At 41.3% G+C, this 27,692-nt stretch overlaps 1 long non-coding RNA gene across 1 annotated transcript in view; it reads left to right on the top strand.

Moving 5' to 3' along the window:
* The window catches only part of LOC140105412 (uncharacterized), an 89,669-nt gene that overhangs the window by 21,385 nt on the left and 40,592 nt on the right, over window positions 1-27,692 (top strand). The window lies entirely within an intron of this gene.

Genomic DNA, 27,692 nt, shown 5'->3' with positions numbered 1-27,692 from the left:
GTATGGACTGTGCTGCACAGGTTTCCACATTGGACTCCATTAACAGCTATGGAGACTGAAGCCCCTCGGGGTCATATGCATAATTTATAAATCCTTTATTGGAAAAAACAAGGGTCTAAAAAGCTAAAAGAAGACCGTTTTGAGTTAAGCAAAATGCAGCTAGTCCCCAAGGACTCTAAAATATTGATTCTATCATGACCAAGCCTTGTTTGAATTCTCTTGCTTGGTGGAGAGGTGAATGCTAGAGGCACACGCTGCTATGGAGGTGCCATGTGCGGGACAGTTCTAAAGGAGTGGTAACGTCTACATCACATTATCCAGGCTGTGCTATACATTAACATGTAGGAAAAACATTCGCAATACTTAAGATGGATATTATACTTTATCGGCCTATACTAATATGCAGTACTCCTCATTAGGCAACTTTGGAGCATATATATTTAACTATATAAAAGAACATTTTTGCCCATATTGCATATGAGATTTATATAAGAACAAACTTCTCTACACAGAAGATGTATAATAAGTATATTTTTATATCTATTCTTTGTGTGGGCCCTGCAAGTATTTATATTTTTTGTTTTTATATATATTTGTTGTGGTTAAAAAAGTTATTTGTATTAATAACTGTATCTACATAGGCAGGGTTGGACCTGTTTATAAGGTCTTTGGTGTTGCAAACATGGTGGCATTTCTTTTTGTCCCTGTTTAACTCCAGGGTTTGTGATTGGCACCCAATCACCTTTCCGTTCTACGGTTGGTGAGCATTGCCACAATTGTTTTATAATATCAGAAAGTTTGTTGCAAAAGAAAAGTTTGTAAAGAAATGTATTACAGATTATGGATACATGCCGCCTCTCCATACTAATGCATCTTGGTCCTTGCTTTGACCTTCACACTGAAGATTATTCTCTTCTACCTTTGTATTATCTACCTGGAGATCTACCCATCATTCTGACTTATTGTCTTCTTGTTCAAATATTCCCTATTCCATGCCCTCTTTCTATCCCAGGGCATGAAAATAAAATGGGTTACAGATTTTTCTAACATCTCAATGTGGTAAAATTTAGTTTTTAAAGCCCCTGTCAATATATAGTAAATATAATTTTGTACATTGTACAACTTCTTTGATCTTTCTAACCATGGCTTCATAAATAGTGAATGCCCTATATGTAGCGAATGCAAAATAAATATTTGATTTTCGAGTTATGACATTACCACTGGGCTTGAATATGAATAGGTTGCCTGGAAGGAAAGAAGTTTTCTGTACATTGTCTTCCATAGTTGTCATTAAACATTCTACATATTGTACACAATGTTTGAAGTCCTATCAGTTGGTTTAATAAACCCAAATAATAAAAGTATGGAATAGTTGTAAGAAGAATACATGAAGAAAAAGCAATATTTGTCTAATACTCCTTCTTAAAGGGGCTTAAAAATTGGAGCATTCTTCTAGAAAGAAGTGTATCCATTAATTGTAAAATGTTACGGTGGGATAACACATTTAGGGGCACATTTACTTACCCATCCCGTCGCGATCCCCGAGGTGCGTTGTCCGATGAGGATTCGGAGCTGCCGCGATTCACTAAGATTGTGCGTCCAATTTCCTGCATGTATCGCTTCCCTGCTGAGGTCTGCCGGAGTTCACCTTCTTCTTCCCGTTGCATGTAAGTGCATTGTCTTGCGACACAATTTAATGTTAAATCCCGCGCTTAGTCCGAATCAGTTGGGTTGTCTGACGGCCACGCCCCCAAATTGTGTCGCATAAAAGTTGGCACGATTGCGCCAAAATCTGAATGCATGCACCAAAAACCCCTGTTAAATGCGGCGCAAAACGGAAATATGTGGTCCGCAGACCCTTAGTAAATTTGCCCCTAAAAGTTAAAGTAGTTGACTACTTTTAGAAATAATATTAAATTGTTTGTGTAATGAAAAGTTATACTAATTTCTAATATACTTTCTATATCAATTCTTCACTGTGTCCCTGGTTTATCATGGTGGATTTTCATGGTAGATTTCCTTTTATTAAAGGAAAAAACTTGATTTGAAAATTTTTTTGGTTAACATTTAAATGAATTATTCACTTTTCAGCAGATAATTTATATTGTTTGTGTAATAAAAAGTTATACAATTTTTCAGTATACTTTCTGTATCAATTCTTCAGTTTTATAGATCTCTGCTTGCTGTCATTTCACAGGAATCTTTATTGTTTACTTTTTGTGGATAAAAATCTGTCCCAGGTCATGTGATGTCACACAGGTGAATGGCTCGTTATATCACACAGCTCTGATTACTCTATGTGATATAACGAACGCGGCACCTGTGTGACATCACATTATCAGGGAGCAGTTTACATGCTCCGGAAGTAAACCATAGTTTCCTATAGAATGACAGCAGGTAGAGATCTAGAAACCTGTGAAGAATTGATACAGAAAATATATTGGAAAATTGTATAACTTTTCATTACACAAATAATATAAATTATTTGCTGAAAGTGAATAATTCTTTTCTGGTAACAGAAAAGTCTATTGTCAAATCAAAGTTCTACCATGAAAATCCACCATGCTAAACCAGGGACACTTACTCATAGATCCAGGCACTGTGACTGTGGTAATTGTCTTGTATTTGTGATCCATGGCCTCCTTCCTTCTAAAATCAACTTTTAAAATTTGGCTACCCTAGCCCCTCTGTTATCTGGCTTTACAGACTGTTATACTGTCTCCCCTCCTCTTCCCTCTATATTGAGATTACAGCAGGAAGTGCTCACTGCATAAGTGCTAAGGAGGTAGGGAAGAATGGAGAAGACTGTAAAGCCAGATCACTGAGGAGGTCGGAAAGACTCTGAGGCTCATTAGCATAATTTTAAAAGTTCATTTTAGAACAAAGGAGGACATAGATAACTAATATAACAAGATTATCACAGTCACAATGTCTGGATCAATGAGTCCCTTGTTTATCATGATGGATTTTGATTGGAGAATTCCTTTAACCAAGTACTTAATGTTTTTAATATTTTATATTTAATATATTTAATGATTTTCAATGAATTTTTCCCTGTGCCTATTTATATTTAACTGAGAAATTACAATATCTACTATTTTTACTTGTTTACATCACACACCGGATTACAGTTGACGAGGACACCTCTATAGAAAACACCATTATTACGGTATATCACTACTTACAAATGATATCCAAAAAAATGCAATGAGGCAGCACTCCAGTAAGTATAAAGGTGATCTTTATTCACCCATGGCAAAATAAGGTGCAACGTTTCGGTTCATCCATAGAGCCATTATCAAGCATCTATGGATGCTCTATGGATGAGCCGAAACGTTGCACCTTATTTTGCAATGGGTGAATAAAGACCACCTTTATACTTACCGGAGTGCTGCCTCATTGCATTTTTTTGGATATCTGACCTTACAAACCGGTAGATCGGGTTTGTTGGGGGCGTGCACCCACTATTGGACTTGATCCATTATACTTGCTGTGCTGCTCCACAATCGGACTGTTTACTTACAAATGATGATGTCACTGCTTAATTAGAAAATTTAAAAAAAAAGTACAAATATAAAGTAAAAATAGATTAGAAAATGTATAAGGTGATACATTCCCTATAACACTATTTTCACTTTAATCTTTTCCCCATTTTATAGCCATGAAACACTGATGAGAACCAGATAGATCCCTTAACAAGGCTATGGAGTCTATGAGGACTCAGTGGTACTCCTTCAAAAACCTTTCATCTCACTGTAGTTGACAAAGTGAACAGTAGTCAAAACAGTCTGTATATGTAGTCATACTTTTGATCTTTTACTACATGTGGTCATGTCTAATGAAACCAGCAGAACTGCTCAACCCCTCAACATAAGTGCGTAGGTAGAATTTTTTCTATTGCCGTACAAGTCTTGCTCAAATCTATTGCATCATTGACTTATTCCAAAGAAGGTCCCAGGGTAAAGATTGAATTTCCAGTTGTTGGTAATTTATAGTTTTAACTTTTGACTTTGTCAACCAATACAAGAACCTTGAAAGGCCAACTGTGTTTCCAATAGTTTGAGGAGTCTCCAGAAGACTAGACAGAAGAATATTCTATTGTAAAATGTCAGCGCAGTCTTATTCTCACTAATACAAGTAACATTTGTACTAATGCTAAGTAACTCCAGATGTTCTAAACCTCCCTCTAAGTACAGATGTGAAAGGTGAACTGAATCGCCTCAAATTTCACAAGATGACACTAAACAGAGACCATTAATGGGGACACACACACATTTGTGGTGGGTAACAATTCATTACTATCTTATATTTTCATTATGTGAGTTTATTATTTCCACACACATTCTGCCTCTGCACCTATTCAGTAAGTGTTACTCATTTTTTACGACGTGGTGGCTTGCTGTAGCTTTTGTGTCTGTTCACGTGAACATTTAAAGAATTTAATATTATTTCTTGTCCCTTATCCAAGTTATAAATGAAGTAAGTAAGTAATAAAATGAAAGTTTATACAAATGTGGTAAATTTAAACAATATGCAGATTTTATTACCCCTCTTGTATAGAGTTCATGGGAGAGAATGTTGATTAGTTTTGGTCTTTCGGGAGTAACTTGAGACAACTTTAATTAGAATAAAGTGAATAATTTCCTTAGATTGGATCAAGTAGGAAATACTGTGATACAAAGTCGCTGTTTGGTCATGTTACTGCTATTTATTTCAATTCTATGGATTGTTTTAATTTTTAACTATAAAACAGCAAATAAAAAGTGGAAATAAATACAGGAAAACCTGCAAATGGATACCCCTTTAAAGATGGCCACCAAGAGTTGCCTGGGGTCCAACAGTTAAATTGATTTTGGGGACCCACCCTCCTTCTACATAGAAATATTACCCACATAAAATTTAATTCAATCCAATAAAACCAACAAAGGTATATGCATCCTCCACATCACAAATGCCTTGCCACTATCTTGGCACGATAGCATCAGAGAAATATGAGGTACAGAGATTTTGGTTTAACGTAAGCAATCAAATTAGAGGTAGCAACATGGAATAGATACATCAAATTTATCATCTAGCATCAGTGTTGGACGGGCCCACCAGAGTACCAGAGGATCCTCCGGTGGGCCCTGGCTCAACCCAATACTGAATCCCAGAGGTCCATCAGAAAACACCACACCTTGGAGGCTGCAAGAGTATGTTTCCTGTGGGATAATGAAGGGTGGGCCCCCAAACTGAATTTCTGTGGTGTGCCTAAGGAAACCCAGTCCGACACTCTCTAGCATCAGCCACTGTAACAAATGTGACACAATTTTAAGACTATCTAGTCTATGTTTACTGCCTTTATATTAGTGCCTAATCCCTAGCATAAATCCATCTTACATGAGCATATCTTCATCTAAATGAAATAACAAGTAGTGTTCAACTGTGCCACCAATTAGTTCTAATAAATCCAAAATGATAAAAATAGCAACTTTGCATATTATTCTACTGTTTTGTTTTTACAGTGCTCATGTTTCCATGGTAACAGACAACAAATTCCTTGTAGTCTGAACCTGCAGTCAAATTGTCATCAATAATAATTCTTTATTTATATAGCGCAGACACAGATTATGCAGCACTGCACAAAGCATGTCAAATTGGACCCTGTCCCCATGGGGCTCACAATCTAAACAACCTAACAGTATGTTTTGGAGTGTGGGAGGAAACCGGAGTACCCGGAGGAAACCCACGCAAACACGGAGAGAACATACAAACACTTTGCAGATGTTGACCTGGGTGCAGAAGTGCTACCCACTCAGCCACCGTGACGCCCATAATCCATCTTTTGTCTTTAAAATTGAAGGGATTGCCCAAGAATTATTTTTGGAGTACACCCTTGTTTAACAAAAGATACCTAATTTACCTGTAAGTGATCCAGCATTGAACTTACAGCTTAAGGACCAACATCATCGCTCAGCCATTTCTTGACTGTGGTGGTCAGATGCCTCCCCACTCAAGACTGAGGCTAGGAGCACCATGGGTGATGCAGTGCTTTTATGATGGTATTTGTCAGTGGCGTGACTATGAGAGACAAGGCCACATGGGGGAAGTAGATGGCAGGAAGTAGAGATGAAAGATCTCTAGTCCCAACATTTCTTATCTGATCTGCCGATTCATGCTGTGCACTGTCATATACATTTTAAAATGTACAATGTGCAGCATAATATGTATATAACATCAAAGGCAAGAGAAGGAAGGACTTGAAGGCACTCACCATTCTTCTTAAAATATTCAAAGTTTATTCCATAAATACTCACATGTACATAACAACAACATAGAGAGGGAGCTAGGACGCTGGTAGCCCATTGAGGGGATGGCCATATCGCTCTTCACTTGCGCCTTATTATGGCCTCTATGGCCGGATAAAGCGCAAGTGAAGCGCAAAACAGCTGTCTCCTCAATGTGCTACCAAGGTCTTAGCTCCCTCCCTTATGTTGTGGTTATGTACATGTGAGTGATGTTACATTACTTTGCACATGATTTATAGAGCACCACAACTTCATATTTAGCTATTTGTTACCATGCTGAAAGATCCAGTAGATCCCAAATACTCTAACGGGTGTACATCCATAGAGGCCGGATAAAGTGTGAGTGAAACGCAAAACGATTGTCGCCTCAATGGACTGCCTCCCTATGTTGTTGTTATTACATGTGAGTATTTATGGAATAAAGTTTGAAGATTTTAAGAAGAATGGTGAGTATCATCAAGTCCTTCCTTTTCTTGACTTTGATATTACATGGATTACTTTGAACATGATTGATAGAGCACCACAACTAAGTTTTTAACCATTTGTTACCATGTTGAAAGTTCCAGTGGAAGCAGGTGTGAATAGTAGACAAGGACGATTATTTAAAGAGACAGTAGCAGTTCCACTTTTGCTTCTGAGAGACCTTTCTTTTAAAAGATGTGTATAATGGTGCACATCCTCTATTCTTTAGTGTATCAGGTCAGATGCCAGGGCCCCATGAAATGCAGGCCCCATAGCATCAGCTATGGCTGCTATCGCAGTATTTGCACCCTTGTTAATTGTGTCCACCATGGGGGGCTCTTAAAAGTAAAAAAATCTTGGAAAGATCCACTGGAGCAATAAAATTATCGATTTTAACAATAGCCTTTAATGTAACCATGGTTACGCACAAGACAATAGCAAAAGATAGAAAATATACAGTATGTAGAACATTGTTAATACTCTCTTGAAAGAAGGAACGATAAGTGAATTCAATTTTAAGGAATAATTTCAGATAAAGCATGTGGATGTATTTAAGCAAAAAAATTCATCTTCTTTGCCAAACAAACATGTGTATGATTTATGAGTATTGCATTCATTGGTTGGAATGATGCCGATTTATTAGGGTTACGATCTGACAGTCCCATAGGACACATTTCCTATACATTTCTCTGTACATAACATAATAGAGTGAAAGTGGTATGGTATTTTTCCAACGCCAACCAAGTTTGCAAGCAAAGACCTTGCAGCTGTTTTATACATTTGGCAGATTATATTTTTAAATCATTGCACATTGCACAACTTTTTCACCACAGCTTGCAGTGAAGGTGCTAAGTCCTTACAACAGGCGGCTTTTCTAAGAGTTAAACATTAATTAAAAATCATAATGCTGTAACCTTAACTGCATGACATCACTGGCCTGTTTATACTTTATAGCAGGTTTCTCCTTCATAGAGTGTCACTTTTACTGCAAACATAATAGCCAAATCATGTTATTGGCAATCGAATAAAATTTGACAAGCAGCAGTTTAGAATGTAAATTATTGTCAGTCCACAGTATCATTTCCCAACCTTTCTTTACCCTTGGAGATAACACATTTGAATGTAAAGAGAGACTGTAATATAAAAAAAAGTGCGGTCGTTGCAAACTTGCCAGAGGCATGTATCAATTGTATAGAAAATAAATACTTTTTTTTTTGGATAAGCTCCAAAAGTCACCTTATGAAAAAGAAGATTGAAATAGCTGCCAATTCACTTTAGATAATGTTAGCTGAGAAGTACAATTTCTGACTATACCATAAGTTACTGTCAGCAGTGGGTTTTGGACACATGTCTCACCTGTTTGACATTGGGCCACTCCTGAAGGCATTGCCCATGTGGCCTTCATGGTTCTCAACCTTTAACATCTATGAAGTGATCTAGACCTTATTGCAGTAAGATCCTAGGGTTGCTACCCCTTAGGTCAGCAGTCACCTACTACTTTAAGGTTAAGATACTTAGTTTTAAATCACCAGGGAACAAGTAAGTCATCAACTTCATTAGCAAGGGCAGCACAGGAACAGCTGGGGAACGTTAGTGGATGCACATACAGCAGGAGGTACTGTGTGCACCCTATGGATTGGTGGAGGAAATGGACCATAAAAAGCTGGCATAGTAATAAGGAGACAATGGGAGGGGGTGGAGCCAAAGTGCATATTGATGGCATGGTATGCCAGTGTTACATCATAAGTATGTGGGGTCCACTTCATAGAATGAATGTAAATAACAAGTGAGGTGGTGTATACAGCTGTGCCAAAGGTTTATCTCCATTTTCTATTTCTATTATGTAATATATTGCAATAAAAATATGACAATATTAAACATTTTAAATGTAATACACAGATGCCTATTTCACATTGAAATGTTTCTGTTTATAATGCAACATGTTTAAAATTGTTTTAGAAGAAAATAAATACACATTTACACATATAGCAATAATAACACAGGAAATATAAAAGGGTATTAAAATAACCTAGTGTATAAAAGAAATTAAAATAGCACAGGATATAAGCAATGTCCATATTACTTCAGCTACCAAAATTATAGTCTGAAACACTATCCAAATACTATTTACATACTTTAATTTCTAAGATTCTGATTTATTTATTTTGTTCTGGAAATGTAGGTACCTACCAGGGCCGGCTCTACGTTTCGGTAGGCCCCTGGGCGACTCATGTGGCGGCATTAAAAATTCAGAAACTAAAACAGTCTCCTGTTCCCTGAGATATTCCCTAGTTTATCATCCCAAACAGCCGTATCACGGTCAAATAGTTTTGAGGTCATTTAATCAACAGGACAAACCTAAAAATTTGTGCCCCTCCCCTCTGCCAAGTAATAAAACTGAAGCTTCAACTCAGCTGCTGCGGAACCTCCTAATACACCCCTCGGCTGCTGCGGAACCTGATAATACACCCCTCAGCTGCTGCGGAACCTCATAACACACACCTCAGCAGCTGCAGAATTTCCTAATACACACCTCAGCTGCTGCGGAACTTTATAATACACACCACAGCTGGTGACTATGCAGCAATACATATATGCAGGCAGTCACACATGCAGCCAGACATATATGCAGACAGTCACACATGCAGCACGACATGTAGGCAGGCAGACACACATGCGGCAAGACATGTATGCAGGCAGTCACATGTGCAGCAAAACTTATATGCGGGCAGTCACACATGCAGCAAGACATATATACAGGCGGTCACACATGCGGCAAGACATATATACAGGCAGTCACACGTGCACAAGACATATATACCAGCAGTCACACGTGCACAAGACATATATGCAGGCAGTCACACATGCAGGAAGACATGTATGCAGGCAGTCACATGTGCAGCAAAACATATGCAGGCAGTTACACATGAAGCAAGGCATATATGCAGGCAGTCACACATGCAGCAAGACATTTATACCGGCAGTCACACATGCAGCAAGACATATATGCAGACAGTCACACATGCAGCAAGACATGTGTGCAGGCAGTCACACGTGCAGAAAAACATGTATGCAGGCAGTCACACGTGCAGAAAAACATATATACCGGCAGTCACACATGCAGCAAGACATATATACCGGCAGTCACACATGCAGCAAGACATATATACCGGCAGTCACACATGCAGCAAGACATATATACCCGTAGTCACACATACAGACAGATACATGCAGACAGACAAGCATGGAGGCAAACACACACACATGCTGACAGACAGATGTATAGAAACACACACACATGCAGGCAAACACAACATCACACATACCATACATTCCTATGGTGTCTGCAGCAAGCCCTGGTATCACACAGAGGTGTCTTCAGGCTTCTCCTCCTCCACCTCTTCATCCCGATTTCCAAGCTGCCAGATTTCAGCTCTATGTGAAGTGGAGATGGAGGGGAGGGTTTAACCTATGATGTGCTGCATCACACAGGCAGCTCTGTAGCCTCTACCTGTGCCTTGTCGGAGTGGGGGAGGAACAGAGCAGGACACAGGACACTTCCTCAGTCACAGGAAGTGAAGATGTGCACAGCGTGTGTGGGCCCCTGGCACTTGTCCAGGTATGCCGGGTGCAGGAGCTGGCCTTGGTACCTACACCTATCTGTACCGCCTATCAATGTTTGTTTCACTGAATGTAAAGTTCATCAGACCCTGTACGGTCCTACATATGTATTTGACCCCCTATGAGTCTATATTATCACATCCACAACAACATAATACAATGCTATGTGGTTTCACATAGCACATTGTAATGCATGGGTTAACCCGAAGTAAGCCTTTGCTGCAATATGCAACAAAGAAATACCGGCTATGGAGAGGGCTCGGCCCGCGAGCTCTCTCCATGTACCGGGACCCGACATGTGACATACTATTACATCACATGTCGGGAAGGGGTTAAAGGGAACCTGTCATCAGAAAGGTAATTTTTACATGAAAACACAATGGTTCTATTAGCATATGGCAGTGATAGCGAACCTTTTAGTGGCTTTGAGTGTCCAAACTGAACCCGAAACCCCCCTTATTTATCATGAGGTGCCAACCTTAAAGCGGTAACTTATTCAACTTATGTAACTGTTCAACAACTTCATATTTGCCTCCTGAGGACATCAACACAGTAGAAAGATGGAAAATTTTCAGCATTTTAGCTTATTTCCAGCGTCCCTCTGTACACAGAGAATTGTGGGGCCAGCAGGAGGTCCTTCAAAAATAATTCGGCCCTGTCTACTATCCCTCTTCCTAAAGTCCCAAGTAGCAAAGTAAGTATCATAATATGACTGAAAGCAGCATATTTTAAGTTGCTTGGAACTGGAGGAAGATTCTTTGAGTCCTGTCTGGTGTGCTGGGGCGATGGCCCGGGTGCCCACAAAAAGGGCTCCGAGTACCGCCTCTGGCACCCGTGCCATAGGTTCGCCACCACTGGCATATGGCGTATTGATTTTAAAGATGCCTTTGTCATGCATCTTTACAATTCCACTGCTTTGTAATTTAATTTAACATTACCTGGCCCCCTGCCAGTAGCGTGTTGTGAGTCTTTGAAGGGTCAGTTCAAATACTAATTGCTGGTTAAAGTGAGCTTTTGTAAGCCAGTAGAGGGAACAAGGGGAAAGGGGGCGAGGAAGGTGTAGGGCAATGAGTGAGGATGAAGGGAAAAGAAATTGAGGACAAGATAACTTGGGCAGTTTGAATTGCCCCCCACTTCCCATGGGACTCATCACACACTGCTGGTAGGGAGCCAGGTAATGTTAAAGAAATATCAACGATGGTGATAGCATCAAAAGTCAAACTAATATTATTATTATTATTACAGATATTACATTTGTGCACAAACATTGTTCCAGTTATAGCAAGACAAATTGTACAATAAGAAGTTATATCTTTAAATGACTTTTGCACCTATTTGAATATGTGTGATATTTAAAGCGTGCAAAAAAATATATGCATCTAAGTTACCTACATTCAATAACCATATTTATTTACATACAAATGTAATAATATAAAATCCAAATAAAATCACATTAGAAGACATAAAATGCAAATAAAGATAAAAGTCAAATATGAATACAAAAACTCTCACTTGTAGACAATTTATATATAACCATAATGTATGTACTGGATACCAAGAGTAGTTTCCTAATATCATTTTTTAATGTTAAAGAAATGATTAAAAAGCACCGAAAATACCCTTGTCAGCATTCTGAAAAAATGTTAAAGTCAGCATGTCAAAGGCTATGGGAACCTGTCATCATGTAAAAATGACCTTCCTGATGACAGGTGCTCTTTAAATTGTATAACTGTATATTGTAAAAGGAATAATTCACTGCAATGTTTTTAATAATTATAAAATATATACACATTCTTTGCTGCCAATGGCCTCAAAAGACCTAACAAATTGGCAATGCCCAAGCTTAGGCCACATCTTGTTAATATGGAAACTTATGGTAAATGTTTGCCAGTGAAACTAAACAATATCCTTTTATTTCAGCTGCTTTGGTAGTGTTGCATAAGATCCAGTTTTTCTTTAGAATTCTTTGAAGTATGAAATTACAAAGAGAAGTGATTTATTTTATCTATTATGTCATTTTTGGATTTATACACAACGGGGACATCCAGAATGATCTGGCCGCTCTTCATTATTTCACAATAGGAATAGTTTGCCTTTCTTACATGCTTGGAAGGTTTGTTGTAGAAGTGGCGTAAAAATGTTATTTTGTACATCTATAATCCTGCTGCCAATCGTGTAGCAGGAACTCTGCACGAGAGCAGAAGAGGTCACAAAGAGGTTTAATGATTTCGATTTCACCTCATTCCAATCTGATGATTTATGGTATCTGATGGTCTCCCAACCTTTCTAACCTTTCTTGGACAGCAAAAGACTTGGACTCTCTGCTGATTTTTGGAGAAAATATTCATTTAGCAAGTTGCCCAACCCATTTGTTCTTTGCAAGTTCAGCCAAGCGGATCCTAGGTGTTGGCTCAATGAACTGGACAACGGTCAGACAGTAGGTGTTCTCCTTATGGAGAGATTGCCAATTAAAGCCACCTTAAAGGCATGTGGAGACTTAAAGCCATAGATGCTCCACTAGGGAATTCTGGGAAGTATGCCAAAACGTTTTCCAAGGTGTTAAAAGGCAGCCCACTTAACACCAAGTATGACCTACAAGAAGTCTAAAGATATGGCGTGGGATTAAGCCAAACCAGTAAATCTATTCCAAAAGGAACAGACTCTCAACTGTAGACAATACTGTTTCGACCTGGTTGGGTCTCCTCAGTACAGCGTAGGAAACTGGATTGGCTGTGTGAGAGGCTATTGACTAGGGTCAGACAGTAGGTGTTCTCTTTACGGAGAGATTGCCAATTAAGGCCACCTTAAAGGCGTGTGGAGACTTAAACCCATAGATGCTCCACTAGGGAATTCTGGGAAGTATGCAAAAACATTTGAACTGGACAACAGCTTTATTATGTGCTCCTTGTGACATTTCTATGCCTGTTTTTGGAGCGTCGCTGCCAATTAGACTCATTGAAGTAGCTTTGGCCCTTTAATAAATGTTGTCATGCTGTAATTGCTGTTTGGGATTTTCATTTTCAATAAGTCCCCCAAAAGGTTGCAAAATGCATGAAAGTCCCAGCCCATACACCAGCAGGGGGCAGGAGTGACTATGCAATGTTTTACAGAAATTTTTGTAAAAGTCCCAAGTGAATGAATCGTACTTTGCACAGTCTTTCACTAGTGGTAGTTCTATGTTTACACCCTATTAATGGAGTGGCAGAAATAGTCCTGTGCCCTGTGCAACTTTTTAGCAGTGAAAAGTCCCAAAAAACCACAATGCGACTTTTTTGAGACTTTTTTTTACGCCAAAAAAGCCCAGGTAAATAATGATAACTAAGTGTTATCATTGATTTATATAGTGCCAGATTACGCAGAGCTACAAGGAGCTTACCAAATCAGTCCCTGTCAATATCTGACCTCTGATCATGACATCTGCAATCATATTCGTGTGAAGCACTGGGAGCCATGTTTCAAGTCTGCCCTCTCAGGGGTTTTTGAAATGAGAAACACACCTTTATTGGTGTCCACTCACTGGAGAAAAAGTTTAAAATTACTCGATGAGGCATAAAGAATTTAACCCCTTAAAGCACAGCGACGCACTAGTACTGTGTGGGTTCCCGCTATTAGCGCTTATGAACCGATGTTGATTCGGCTCTGCACTGGTGACAAGCCGGCATCGGAAGCCGCAGGATGTCAGCCGCTGACATCCCTGAGTAACACTCGCGGTCTAAGTGGGCTCCTATCACGGCTGTTTAACCTGCTAAATTCCATGGTAAGTGTGACTGCGGCATTTAAACTCCCTTCTGGGGGTCTTTTCCCCATGATCGCCCCCCTCCCCTCCCCGCTGCATCTTTGTGGCTCAGCAATCATTCCCATGACAGCCCTGAGGTCTGATCAGGACCCCAGGGCTCCCTGCAGGCAGTGCCTGTAAGACGGCATCTCTGACGTCTCTTAAAGTCACAGTATCAGCCTATGCATGTGCATAGACTGACACTGCTAATACCCCACAATAAATTAGTATTGCTGAGTATTATCATGAACAAGCAATCAGATAATTGGTTGTTCATGTTCCATGGTGGAACTAATAAAAAATAAAAAAAATTAAGTTATTCAATAAAAAAGAAATTAATAAATCAATAAAAATGTTCATAAGCCCCATAGCATATAAAGAGACATATAATGCACAAAAAGCAAACATAACACAAACCCCACATATATAGTATCACCGCGTCCATAACAACCTGTACGATGAACGCCATAAATAAAACCTGTTAAAAACCCACCAGAATTTGATTTTTACCCATTTAGTCCCACAAAAAATGCAATTAAAAAGTTATCAAAAAACATATGTACTCCAGAATGATACTGTTGCAAAGTACATGCCCCACAAAAAACAAGCCATCAACCAGCTCTGTAGCCACATAAGTAACAATGTTCTGCCACTTGGAAGACGGCAATGCAAAAATGATAGATTTTTTCCCACATTAGGGTTTTATTTGGCAAATTTAGTAAAACATAAGAAAAATTTTCAAGTATGGTATCCCCATAATTGTACTGACCCATAGAATAAAGATAACATGATTATTAGTCTATACGGTGAACACCAAAAATAAAAAATCCAGTACAGAATTGATGCTTTTCTACTCCTGCCACAAAAAAGAAGTTAATAAATTTTCAACAATAGGTGATAACAGCCCCAAAATGGTAACACTGGAAAAAGCATCTCATCCCGCAAAAAAAATGCCGTCACATGACCCCAATAACGAAAAAGCGAAAATTTTATAGCCTACAAAAGGGGCCAATGAGGAAACTAAAACCCTGGCAGCTGCAGGGTGCTCCTTCCCTTCTGCGCCTCGCTGTGCGCCCATAAAACAAGTAACGGCCACATGTGGGGGGTCTCTGCACTCGGGAGGAATTGCATAACAAATTGTAAGATGAGTTTTTTCTATTTATCTTTTGGAAAAGTGTAAATTTTATGGCTAAATAAACATATAACCGACAAAATTTGACCTCCATTTTGATCTCTTACTATGAAGATCTCAAGTGGTTAACAATCTTCCTAAAAGCTGTTTCTGATAGTTTGAGGCGTGCAGATATGAAAATGGGTTGATTATATAGGGGATTATTAAATGTTAAATATTTAAATTTTCATTCAAAACTTTATTTATCCCCAAAATATTCAATTCTGAAAATACGGAAAACCAATATTCGATTTGTAAGCCGCGTGACATCAAAATAAACTATCCAGACATTTCAAAAATCTTGAAAATGTAAAGTAGACGTATGGGAAATGTTATTCAAATGGTAAATATATCTGCCTGAAAGCGCGATGGTTTTGAATTTTGAAAATTGAATTTTTTAAAGAAAAATTCATAATTTTTTCTTCTTTTTTTTGTAAATACACTCAAAACTTATCAGGCAAAATTACCACTAAAATGAAGTACAACATGTGAGGAAAAAACAATCTCAGAATCGTTTTGATAAGTAACAGTGTTCAAAAGTTATAACCATAGAAAGCGACACAAGTCAGAATACAAAAAATGGGGCTGGGCCTTAAGCTATTAAGTGGCTGTGTCCTTAAGGGGTTAAAGGTGCCCACAAGATGTTGTTGTTGGTATCCAACATGTTGAGATTTCAACCATGACATGTACAGGCAGTCCCCGGGTTACATACAATATAGGGTCTGTAGGTTTGTTCTTAAGTTGAGTTTGTATGTAAGTCGGAACTGTATATTTTATCATTGTAATCCCAGCCAGAACTTTTTTGGTCTCTGTGACAATTGGATTTTAAAAATGTTGGGTTGTCATAAGAACCAGGATTAACACTAAAGCTTCGTTACAGACACCTGTGATAACTGTTACAGCTGATCATTGTAGCCTAGGACTAAAGTACAATAAATTACCAATATCCAGTGGTCCGTTTGTAACTAGGGGTCGTATGTAAGTCGAGTGTTCTTAAGTAGGGGACCGCTTGTATTTCATAATCCATGCAATCTATGATAAGTATCAGATACTGTAGCACTAAGTAGTACCATCTGTCAAAGCTGAGTCACAGCTAAAAGAAAAGGGAAATTAAGTAGTTTTCGGTTGGTTTCAGTAGTATTATCTGGAAATTACAGATCATCTTGATGTGTATGCAAATGGAAGGGGTTAAATACCACTTAACCCTATGGCTCTTTATCAGGCTACTAAATGAAAGCAGACCTAGACTATAGTGCATAGGGATATACACATGTATTATTTATTTCTGTTACATGCTTGCAATAATATAGGATCTTATGAATCTTAGGTAATATAGGATCTTTTGAGCAGTGCGATTAGCTGATGTGGGGTTAAATTCATGTATATTCAGTGTAGATACTAGAAGATTCTGAGTGTATTTTTATGGCATGGTAGACAGGAGATACAGTATGCCAGGCAAGTTTCTTTTTTTAATATACAGCCATATACCACATACAGCCCAGCTGTGCCTTGGTGGTGGAATTGGTATTAAGAATGTTTGGAACACCCTCCAAATCATTGATTTACAGTGATTTATCTATTATGATTCCATGTATCTACTATGCTATCATGTAAAGTGAATCTGTCATATTGAGCAATGTGATCTAATGGCAGCATGTTATAGAACAAGAGGGGCAGGGCAGATTATACATAGTATCCAATCTACGGGCCCTCATGTTATAGAGCAAAATGAGCTGAGCCGATTGTACAGTGTCCTGTCTGCAGACAGCATGTTATAAAGCAGGATGAGCTGAGCAGACTGCAAAGTGTCCTATCTGCAGGAAGCATGTTATAGAACAGAAGAATCAGAACAGATTAGAGATAGTGGGGCACATTTATAAAAGGTCAGTGGACCGCGATTCTGTTGGGTTTCCATTTTTTTACCGTTTTGCCCTGAATTGCCCCAGGTTTTTGGCGCACGCGATCGGATTGTGGCGTATCAGCGCCGGCTTGACTGCAACAAAAATTGGGGGGCATGGACGTTGGACAACCCGACGGATTCGGACAAACTGCGGAATTTAAAAATGAAATTGTGTTGCAAGATCAGCACTTACATGCACCGGCAAGAAGGTGAACTCCAGCGGACCTCAGCGGGGGAAGCGACAGATGCAGGAAATTGGACACATGATCTTAGTGATTCGCAGCAGCTCCGAATCCTCGTCAGACAACGCACAGTGGGGATCGCGACGGGACGGGTAAGTAAATGAGCTTCAATGTCCTACATTCTGGAAGCATCTTATAGAGCAGAAAGAACATAGCAGATTGTACGTAGTGTCTTATCGGCAGACAATAGGATGTGCTGAGCAGATTATACATATAATCATATCTTCTGGTAGAATGTTGCAGAGCAATTGTAGCTGAGCTTCTTTATATAAAGTTTTGCTTAAAGAATCAGTGTGAATTTGCTTTCAGTAGGGGGCCCTTTAAAGTGATTGGAAGACATTTGAGCAAAGAGACGGCTGTAAGTAAAAGACCACCCACTGGATACAAGTTATTTACAGTTAAAACTTTTCCTTAAAACATATATATATATATATATATATATATATATATATATATATATATATATATACCTATATACTCAGCTTCTCCCGCTTTGTTTTGAAAAAAAAGACAAAGGAGACAACATTGTAATATTTTCATGAGCACATACATCCATAGCCCAATACACTTAGATTTTATGGCATCTTGGAGTCCTAAAGTCAATGGATTTAATAGGATTTGGTTGTTCTTTGCATAAACAGGGCACTTGGACAGAAAACAATATATTCCCTTGTGTGTTCTCATATTTCCCTCTGTAATATTGCTTATGTTAATTATTTTTATGCTGTGTCAAGCTCATTCTGACTGGCAAGTATTTATGTGCTGACTTCATGGTTAGACCTCCCAGCCTAATGGTCGCGGTGCCAATCTTCCCATACTTTATGACACCTACATGTGACTCTGATGGATGTACAACACAACCTTCTTGTTTAATGTCACCTTAGTTTTATTTAATATCATTCTTTCAAATGTTAATCTGATCCGCCATCTGACGACCATATGGGAAGTGTCTTCCAATAATTCTTGTCTTTCCTCTTTTAGTCGTAAGGTCTTGGACTCTGTACAAAGTCACTCCAGTTGCACTTGATTATAAAATGTTTGCTTTTTATGAAACCAAAGTAATTTGCATAAACTATACTTTATTGCTTCATTTTAATGTGAAACAGCAATTTGTAGGTTTAATTGCCTTAGTTAAATTTGTGATATTAACACATGAAATCAGATGAGGCATCGTTGCTGTAAAGGGAGTTTAACTCAACTGCGTTCAGGGTTTTGTTTTATAGTATTTACTTTATACAATCCCTATGTTTTCCCAAAATCATATTATAGCAAAAGAGAACAATAAGATGCATATATGACCTGAATTATGTTGATGGTAAAAATAGTTTTTTTTAAAAAACTTTGTTATAGTATCTGGATATTGCTTAATATAATAAAGTGTAAAATTATAGAATTTTTGAAGGATTTTATTCATAGGTCTTCATCTAAGCAAAGCTTCATGAAACTATGAATATAGATGCTAAGGATCAGATATAAAAAATTCTTAGCACTCCTCTACATGCAGGGTTGGATTATAGGGAGGGATCCAGGGGCACACACCCCAGGGCCCCCACAACTTTATTAATAAGGGGGCTCCAACCAGCAATATCTGACAGTCAGCACACAACTGTGAGCTAACTGTCTCTGGGAGTGATGCATGGTGGCCTTCCTTCAAGCTGTGACAGTGACTCACTGGCTCCGTCACTGAAAGCGTATCCACCCAGTCCATTCTTACACAATGACATTCTGCATGCGACATGCTTTTTAGAGTGGCACCTGATCCCCCCCCCCCCCCCTCTTAGTACCTAACAAACTGGTTGCCAGCCAATCAGTACAGCCAAGTACTAGCCAATCAGTGTTTGGGTTGCTTCCTCACAAATCATCAGATCATTTGGCCCATTGTGTGAGAGGAGGAGAGAGAACTCTCAGGGAAACAGTGGTGCATGGGACTTGTGTGGCAACTAGGACTATTGGTCAATACTGCTGTTTCTGCCAGCTAGGCCAGCAGTTAGGCTAATACCACTGCCACTGTGCCAGTTAGGCCAGAAGCTAGGCTAACACCATCGCCACTGTGGCAATAAGGAGGAGAAAGTTTAGAATATTATTTGATTTAGAATAGTATTGTGTACCACTGTCTGGTGTACATACAATGAGGGCCCCCACAAAATTTTGCACCCAGGGGCCTCCAGCAACCTCTATCTGGTCCTGATTTAACAGCTCCCACATGACCATACTGGGGCTCATTTACTAAGGGGCTGAATAACCGGGTTTCCCAAATATTACCGATTAAACAATGATACAAGATGAACATGTGCTATGCCAAAATACCCAATCTTTATTTAATATAAATACAACATAAATGTTACACACCAAACCAAAAACCAATAAAAACATTTAAAAAGGAAACAAGAGTCCTCTATACAAAACCCAAGGGAGGGTAGGGCCCATGATATGGCCCATCAGAGAGCAACCCCTCCCTACCCAGCCCCAAAACCCTCAGCCTGTCAAATAGCAACGATATAACAGACAAGAAAAAATGATCAAAAAATATATCTATAGCATGATGACATGAATCGTGTAAGGCAAAAGATGGTCAGAATAATTACTAGGCAGGCCAGACAAAAGGGTAAGGGGCTGGGAGAGCCCCACGCGTATCGCCACTCACGGTGGCTTCCTCAGGGGTGATTGGTGTATGGGAGTCACTGGTTATAAATACCTGTATTAGTGAGTGGTGGCAGGTGTGGGGCGCCATACTGCCATGATGGCGCTCAACGTCATATCCGGTGCGGTGCGCGTGTGTACGCGTCATATCCGCAAGTCACGTGACCAATGGTCATGTGACAAAAAATGGCGGCGCCCAGTGCCGCAAGTCGGGGCAATTCAGGGAAAAAAGTCGATTTGCGCCATTTTTCCCTGAATTGCCCCGGGTTTTTGGCGCACGCGATCGGATTGTGTCGCATAGGTGCCGGCTTGCACGCGACGGAAATGGGGGGGGGCGTGGCCGTCGGAAAACCCGAGTATTTAAAAAAGAATTTGTGTCGCAAGATCAGCACTTACATGCAGCGACACCTGGTGGATATCGGGCACACGGACCGTAGTGAATCCCGGCAGACCTGAATCCTCGTCAGAGAACGCACCGCTGGATCGCGACTGGACCAGGTAAGTAAATGAGCCCCACTATATTGTATGATATCAACCTCATGGGAGATCAACCAACTGTCAGGGCCCACAAAAGATAGAGCATGTCCTATTCCAGCATGAGTTCTTCGCCCAAGCACTCTTTTTCTATTGTTATTGGTGCATGAGCGGCGCTCAAATGCCGATGACAGCCGGGCCACAAATAGCAGCTCATGGGGCTGTTGATAGCAGCCCATGAAAGCACCTGGTCGTTTGCAGGTAGGCTTATTCTTAGTCTCAGATCTACATGGAGTCTAAAAGGCTGCTTTGAGGTTGATAGAAGACCCTCTTAGAAGATGCATAAGTTTCCTTGGTGAACGTGCATTTTAATTCCTCATATGACCTATTTTTTACTCGTCAGCAGCATATACAAATGACTCAAATTCTCAGTTAACATGGATTGTTTCTTTATTTGTCTCAGATACTTCCTTTTCACAATCTGTCTGTGATGAGTTCATTGTGAGTAAATACGGGTCATGAGTTTAATTTACTTACATGTCAGAATACAATTCTTCACTGGGAACTCAAAAAAGATTATTATGTTATTAGAAGAAAACTGCTACTTCAACATCTTAAGCAAAAAACAATACATTTTTTTCAATCTATATAACTATCAACATCTTATTATAGTAGTCATCTCCCCAAAAAGATATGAGAAGGTCAAGTATGGGAGGTATGGGAGTCAGACTGAACCTCAAAATTTGACATTATTGGGGAAAACTTCCAAAACCTCTGCTTACCTGCAAAATGAGAATGTGGGAACTCTATTGTCCATATATGTGGATTGAAAATAATCCAAAAAATGGGGGAAAATAGTTGTAATTGGTGGGCAAAACATTTCTTATGACAGGAATTGCTATTTTATCAAGGTTGACTTCCTCTCCCTAAAAATAAACTCTATTGTAAATAACCTCTTTTATACACTTACACAATATAGTAGTAATTTATTTTAAACTTAATCATACACATATTGTTAAGTGAGCAGAAAAATTCAATATTGTTAACCCATTTATTTTAAAATAGAAATTTGTCTCTCTTTTAAATTCTCTATGGGTATTTTGGGATTAGTTATTAAAATATACTTTCATCTATTATTTCTAAGTTCCGTTGGATGGAACCCATTTTGAGAAGACCTAAAATTAGACTTTTTGAAGTTCAAAAATTGTGTATTAAATATTTACATTATATTTCAGAATATGTTCTTCTTATTTAACAGTCTGATTCTGAGCTCTGCCTCAAAGACCTGTTGAGATTCGCTAACAGCGAATTAACAGGTGAACTCAAATAGAAGTGTACTGTTCTTCTCCGGTGGGAACAGTTCCGGGACATCATGACATGTTAGTTGGGCAGTGAGACAAACATGGGGCACTGTGATTAAAATTGTAGGGGGACTCAAAGGCTGACATTATGGGAATGGGGCCCTGTTGTGTTTCCCTATACACCCTGAATACTACCCATTGGAGCACAAAAAAGTGTAGAGTTAGTTCTCTTATAGAATTTATAGTGCTTACCTTAAAGATATTTTGTATATAAGCATATGAAGAAACCAGGTGGAACCTAAAGAAATGTAGCATGCAGCGTGTATGTCAATGGGAGCGGTATCCAAGGGTACAGCCCATTATAGATAGTCATATGCCATTAGACATAGTTGATGCATGAAGAATTCCACATGGAGCAGCACGTCATCCGATTTCAAAGTTTCGTTAAATGGTAAAAAAACTTTATACGTTTCGTCTCTGTGTTAAAGCCTACATTAGGTTAAAACACTAAACATAACTTAATTAATTTTATATGTGTGGTCTGATTTTTATTTATGAGTGAGCCCAACGACCTTGTTCTCATAAAGGGAAGTGTGCCAGGAACTTGTGCAGTTATAGATAGCCATCAATCAAAACAGAGTCAAAAAGCATGGTTTTTTTACCATTGGAATTGAAAGAAACTGAAGAATAATATTTTGTCTTATATGCTTCTGATTTTAAGGTACATCTTGTGTCAGTGTGTCCTATAGTCTGCAAAATATGTTATTTAGTATCTACAAGACAGTTCATTTACGTGTTCTACTCATGGCCGTCTGTTTTTCATTTGGCCTAATGTGTCCCATGTGTCCAAAGCCTTTATGAGGCATTTGTCAGTGTGACATTTTACAGTCCCCAAAACTTGCTGTAGATTATAGAAGGTTTTCTTTAAATGGCAATACAAAATTCACATACCCATGTACTTTAGGAGTAGAGATGAGCGAACATACTCGTCCGAGCTTGATGCTCGTTCGAGCATTAGCGTACTCGAAACTGCTCGTTGCTCGGACGAATACTTCGCCCGCTCGAGAAAATGGCATCTCCCGCCGTTTTGCTTTTTGGCGGCCAGAAACAGAGCCAATCACAAGCCAGGAGACTCTGCACTCCACCCAGCATGACGTGGTACCCTTACACGTCGATAGCAGTGGTTGGCTGGCCAGATCAGGTGACCCTGGAATAGACTAGCCCCTGCCTGCGCTGCTCGGATCATTCTGTGTCTGGATGCCGCTAGGGAGAGAGCTGCTGCTGGTCAGGGAAAGCGTTAGGCTGTTCTATTAGAATAGTGTTAGGCAGGAGTGATTCTACAAGAACCCAACAGCCCTTCTTAGGGCTACAATAACGTTATACATTTTTTTTTTTTATTTGCAGCTAGTACCATATTGTGAGGAATTTGCAGGGGGACTTGCTACCGTTGTGTTTAGCTCTTAGTGACACACATATCCACCTCAAACACCAAAGTGGGACAATTTATTAGGGGTTTGATTTCAATTAGGCACAGTCTGCCAGTTTCTTTTTATTTTACGTTTATTTTTTGATAACTCAGCGTCATCTCATCTGGCATAGCAGTGTGCTTTCATAGTTGGCTAGAAAATAGCCATAGGAGAATCCAAACAGCTTACTTAGGCCTACAATAGCGTTATATATTTTATTTCTGGTTGATCTGCTGGTGGCTGGCCTTGCTGTAGTGCATCTACTACCATATTGTGAGGAATTTGCAGTGAGACTTGCGACCGTTGTGTTTAGCGCTTAGTGACGCACATATCCATCGCAAAGACCGAAGTGGGACAATTTATTAGGGGTTGGATTTCAATTAGGCACAGTCTGCCATTTACTTTTTATTTTACGTTTATTTTTTCATAACTCGGCGTCATCTCATCTGGCATAGCAGTGTGCTTTCATAGTTGGCTAGAAAATAGCCATAGCAATAGGATAGCATCGTTTGGTTTTAAAAACGAAAAAACACAAAAACCCCCCCCCAAAAAAACACAAAAAAAAGTAAAAAAAAAATTAAAGTTATAACTTTCATTTTCAAAATGTTTAACCCGAGGGCTAGGGGTAGAGGACGAGGGCAGGGACGTGGGCGTCCAACTACTGCAGGGGTCAGAGGCCGTGGTCCTGGGCGGGGTGAGACACCACCTGCTGATGAGGGAGCAGGGGAACGCCGCAGAGCTACACTCCCTAGGTTCATGTCTGAAGTTACTGGGACTCGTGGTAGAGCACTGTTGAGGCCAGAACAGTGCGAACAGGTGATGTCGTGGATTGCCGACAATGCTTCGAGCAATTTGTCCACCAGTCAGTCTTCCACGCAGTCCACCCATGTCACCGAAATCGGCACTCCTCCAGCTCCTGCACCTCAGCCTCCTCCCCCCCAGTCTGCCCCCTCCCAGGAAAATTTGGCATTTGAACCGGCATACTCTGAGGAACTGTTTTCTGGACCCTTCCCACAGTCACAAACCACTTGTCCGGTTGCTGCTGAGCAATTTTCCGATGCCCAGGTTTTCCACCAGTCGCAGTCTGTGGGTGATGATGACCTTCTTGACGTAGTGGAAAAAGTGTGTAAAGAGGTGTCCGACGATGAGGAGACACGGTTGTCAGACAGTGGTGAAGTTGTTGTCAGGGCAGGAAGTCCGAGGGGGAGCAGACTGAGGGATCGGAGGATGATGAGGTGACAGACCCAAGCTGGGTTGAGAGGCCGGGTGAACACAGTGCTTCTGAGACGGAGGAGAGTCCTATAGCAGAACAGGTTGGAAGAGGCAGTGGTGGGGCCAGACGGAGAGGCAGGGCCAGAGCAGGTGCATCAGCGCCAAATGTGTCACGTAGTGAAGCTCCCGTGGCGAGGGCTCCCGCGGCGAGGGCTAGATTTTCAGAAGTCTGGAGGTTCTTTAAGGAAACACCGGATGACCGACGGACTGTGGTGTGCAACCTTTGCCAAACCAGGATCAGCAGGGGTTCCACCACTACTAGCTTAACTACCACCAGTATGCGCAGGCATATGAATGCTAAACACCCCACTCAGTGGCACCAAGCCCGTTCACCTCCGGCCGTGCACACCACTGCTCCTTCCCCTGTGTCAGCTGATAGTCAGCCCCCTGCCCAGGACCCTGGCCCAAAAACCCCATCGTCGCCTCCACGATCCTCCACAGCATCCACCAGCGTTCAGCTCTCCATACCCCAGACGCTGGAGCGGAAAAGGAAATATAGTGCAACCCACCCGCACGCCCAAGCCCTTAATGTCCACATCTCCAGATTGCTTAGCCTGGAGATGCTGCCCTATAGGCTGGTAGAGACCGAGGCCTTTCGCAACCTCATGGCGGCGGCCGCCCCTCGGTATTCGGTCCCCAGCCGCCACTACTTTTCCCGATGTGCCGTCCCAGCCCTGCACCAGCACGTGTCAGACAACATCATCCGTGCCCTTGTCAGAAACGCCGTTTCTGACAAGGTCCACCTGACCACGGACACGTGGACGAGTGCTGCCGGGCAGGGCCACTATATATCGCTGACGGCACATTGGGTTAACTTGGTGGAGGCTGGGACCGAGTCTGACCCTGCGGCTGGTCATATACTGCCGACGCCGAGGATTGCGGGGCCTACCTCGGTCCAGGTCTCAAAGGCCTACTACGCCTCCTCCTCCTCCCACCCCTCCTCCACCTCCTCCTCCGAACTACCATCCGTGGGCATGGCGCCATCAGTCGCTAGCTCTAGGCACAGCAGCAGTGCCGTCGCTAAGCGACAGCAGGCGGTGCTCAAACTGCTGAGCCTAGGCGATAAAAGGCACACCGCCCAAGAACTATTACAGGGCATCACGGCGCAGACTGATCTGTGGCTGGCACCGCTGAACCTGAAGCCAGGCATGGTTGTGTGTGACAACGGCCGTAACCTGGTGGCGGCTCTGCAACTCGGCAGACTGACACATGTGCCATGCCTGGCCCATGTGTTAAATCTGATAGTTCAGCATTTCCTCAAGACATACCCCAATCTGTCTGATTTGCTCACGAAGGTGCGCCGCATCTGTGCGCATTTCAGGAAGTCCAGCACAGATGCTGCCACTCTCAGGGCAGCGCAGCGCCGCCTCCAACTGCCCGCTCACCGACTGTTGTGCGACGTGCCCACGAGGTGGAATTCAACATTAATCATGTTATCCAGAGTTTACCAGCAGCGCAGAGCGATTGTAGACTGCCAGATGTCAACTTCCACCAGAACTGGTAGTCAGGTCAGTCAGCTTCCTCAAGTCTACAATGAGGAGTGGACGTGGATGTCTGATATCTGTCAGGTGCTGAGTAACTTCGAGTCAACACAGATGGTCAGTGGCGATGCCGCCATCATCAGCCTCACCATCCCGCTGCTTGGCCTGTTGAAAAACTCTCTGATCAGCATGAAGTCGGAAGCTTTGCGCTCGTCACAAGAGACGGGGGAAGAAGATTCCCTTGTTGATAGCCAAAGCACCCTCAGGTCTGTTTCTCAGCGCATATCGGAGGAGGTGGAGGAGGATGAGGAGGAAGAGGAGGAGAATGTTGGCGAGACACAAGAGGGGACCATTGTTCAGTCCTTCACTGTTCAGCGTGTATGGGCAGAAGAAGAGGAGTTGGAGGAGTTGGAGGAGGAGGAAATGGACAGTCAGGCCAGTGAGGGGAGTGAATTCTTGCGCGTTGGTACTCTGGCGCATATGGCAGATTTCATGCTAGGCTGCCTATCCCGTGACCCTCGCGTTCAAAGAATTTATTCCAGCACTGATTACTGGTTATTCACTCTCCTGGACCCACGGTACAAGCAAAATCTTTCCACTCTCATCCCTGGAGAGGAAAGGAGTGTGAGAATGCATGAATACCAGCAGGCCCTGGTGCACAAGCTGAAACAGTATTTCCCTTCTGACAGCGCTAGCGGCAGAGTGCGTAGTTCAGCGGGACAAGTAGCGAGGGAGAGTAGGCGAGCAGGCAGCTTGTCCAGCACTGGCAAGGGTACGCTTTACAAGGCTTTTGCCAGCTTTATGTCACCCCAGCAAGACACTGTCACCTGTCCCCAGTCTCGGCAGAGTAGGGCTGATCTTTACAGAAAGATGGTGAGGGAGTACGTAGCTGACCATACCATCGTCCTAAATGATCACACAGCTCCCTACAACTACTGGGTTTCAAAGCTGGACATGTAGCACGAACTGGCGCTGTACGCCTTGGAGGTTCTTGCCTGCCCTGCCACTAGCGTGTTGTCCGAGCGGGTTTTCAGTGCAGCTGGTGGCATCATCACCGATTAGCGTACACGCCTGTCGACTGACAGCGCTGACAGGCTGACGTTTATTAAGATGAATAAAGCCTGGATTTCTCATAATTTCCAATCTCCACCAGGTGAAGGAAGCTCAACCTGAATAATTTATGCACTCCTCCTCCTCATTTTCCTCCTTCTCCTCCTCTTTGTACACTAAAGCAGAGGAAACTGGCTATTTTTTGACAGGGCCCACTGGCTCTAGCTATAGTACTCTATGCATTTAATTTTTCTGGAGGGCCACCTACCCGGTCCTCTGTTTTAAACAATTTTTGGCACTGCCACATACAGGCACTCAATCTATTCAATTTTTCTGGAGGGCCACCTACCTGCTCCTCTGGTTTGAAAACTTTTTTGGACTGCCACATACAGGCACTATCCAAATTAAATTGTCTCCATAGCAGCCTCCACACGTTGTCTCCATTGCTAGCTCCAAAAGTCGTCCATATAGCTGCCTCCATACATCGTCCCCTTATCAAACGAGGTGTGTCAGGCAGAAATTTGGGTTGTTTTCATGGATTCCACATCAA

This window comes from Engystomops pustulosus, chromosome 11, assembly GCF_040894005.1.
Source record: "Engystomops pustulosus chromosome 11, aEngPut4.maternal, whole genome shotgun sequence".
NCBI classification, from domain to species: Eukaryota; Metazoa; Chordata; class Amphibia; order Anura; family Leptodactylidae; genus Engystomops; species Engystomops pustulosus.
This window is presented reverse-complemented; position numbering and strand designations above follow the sequence as displayed.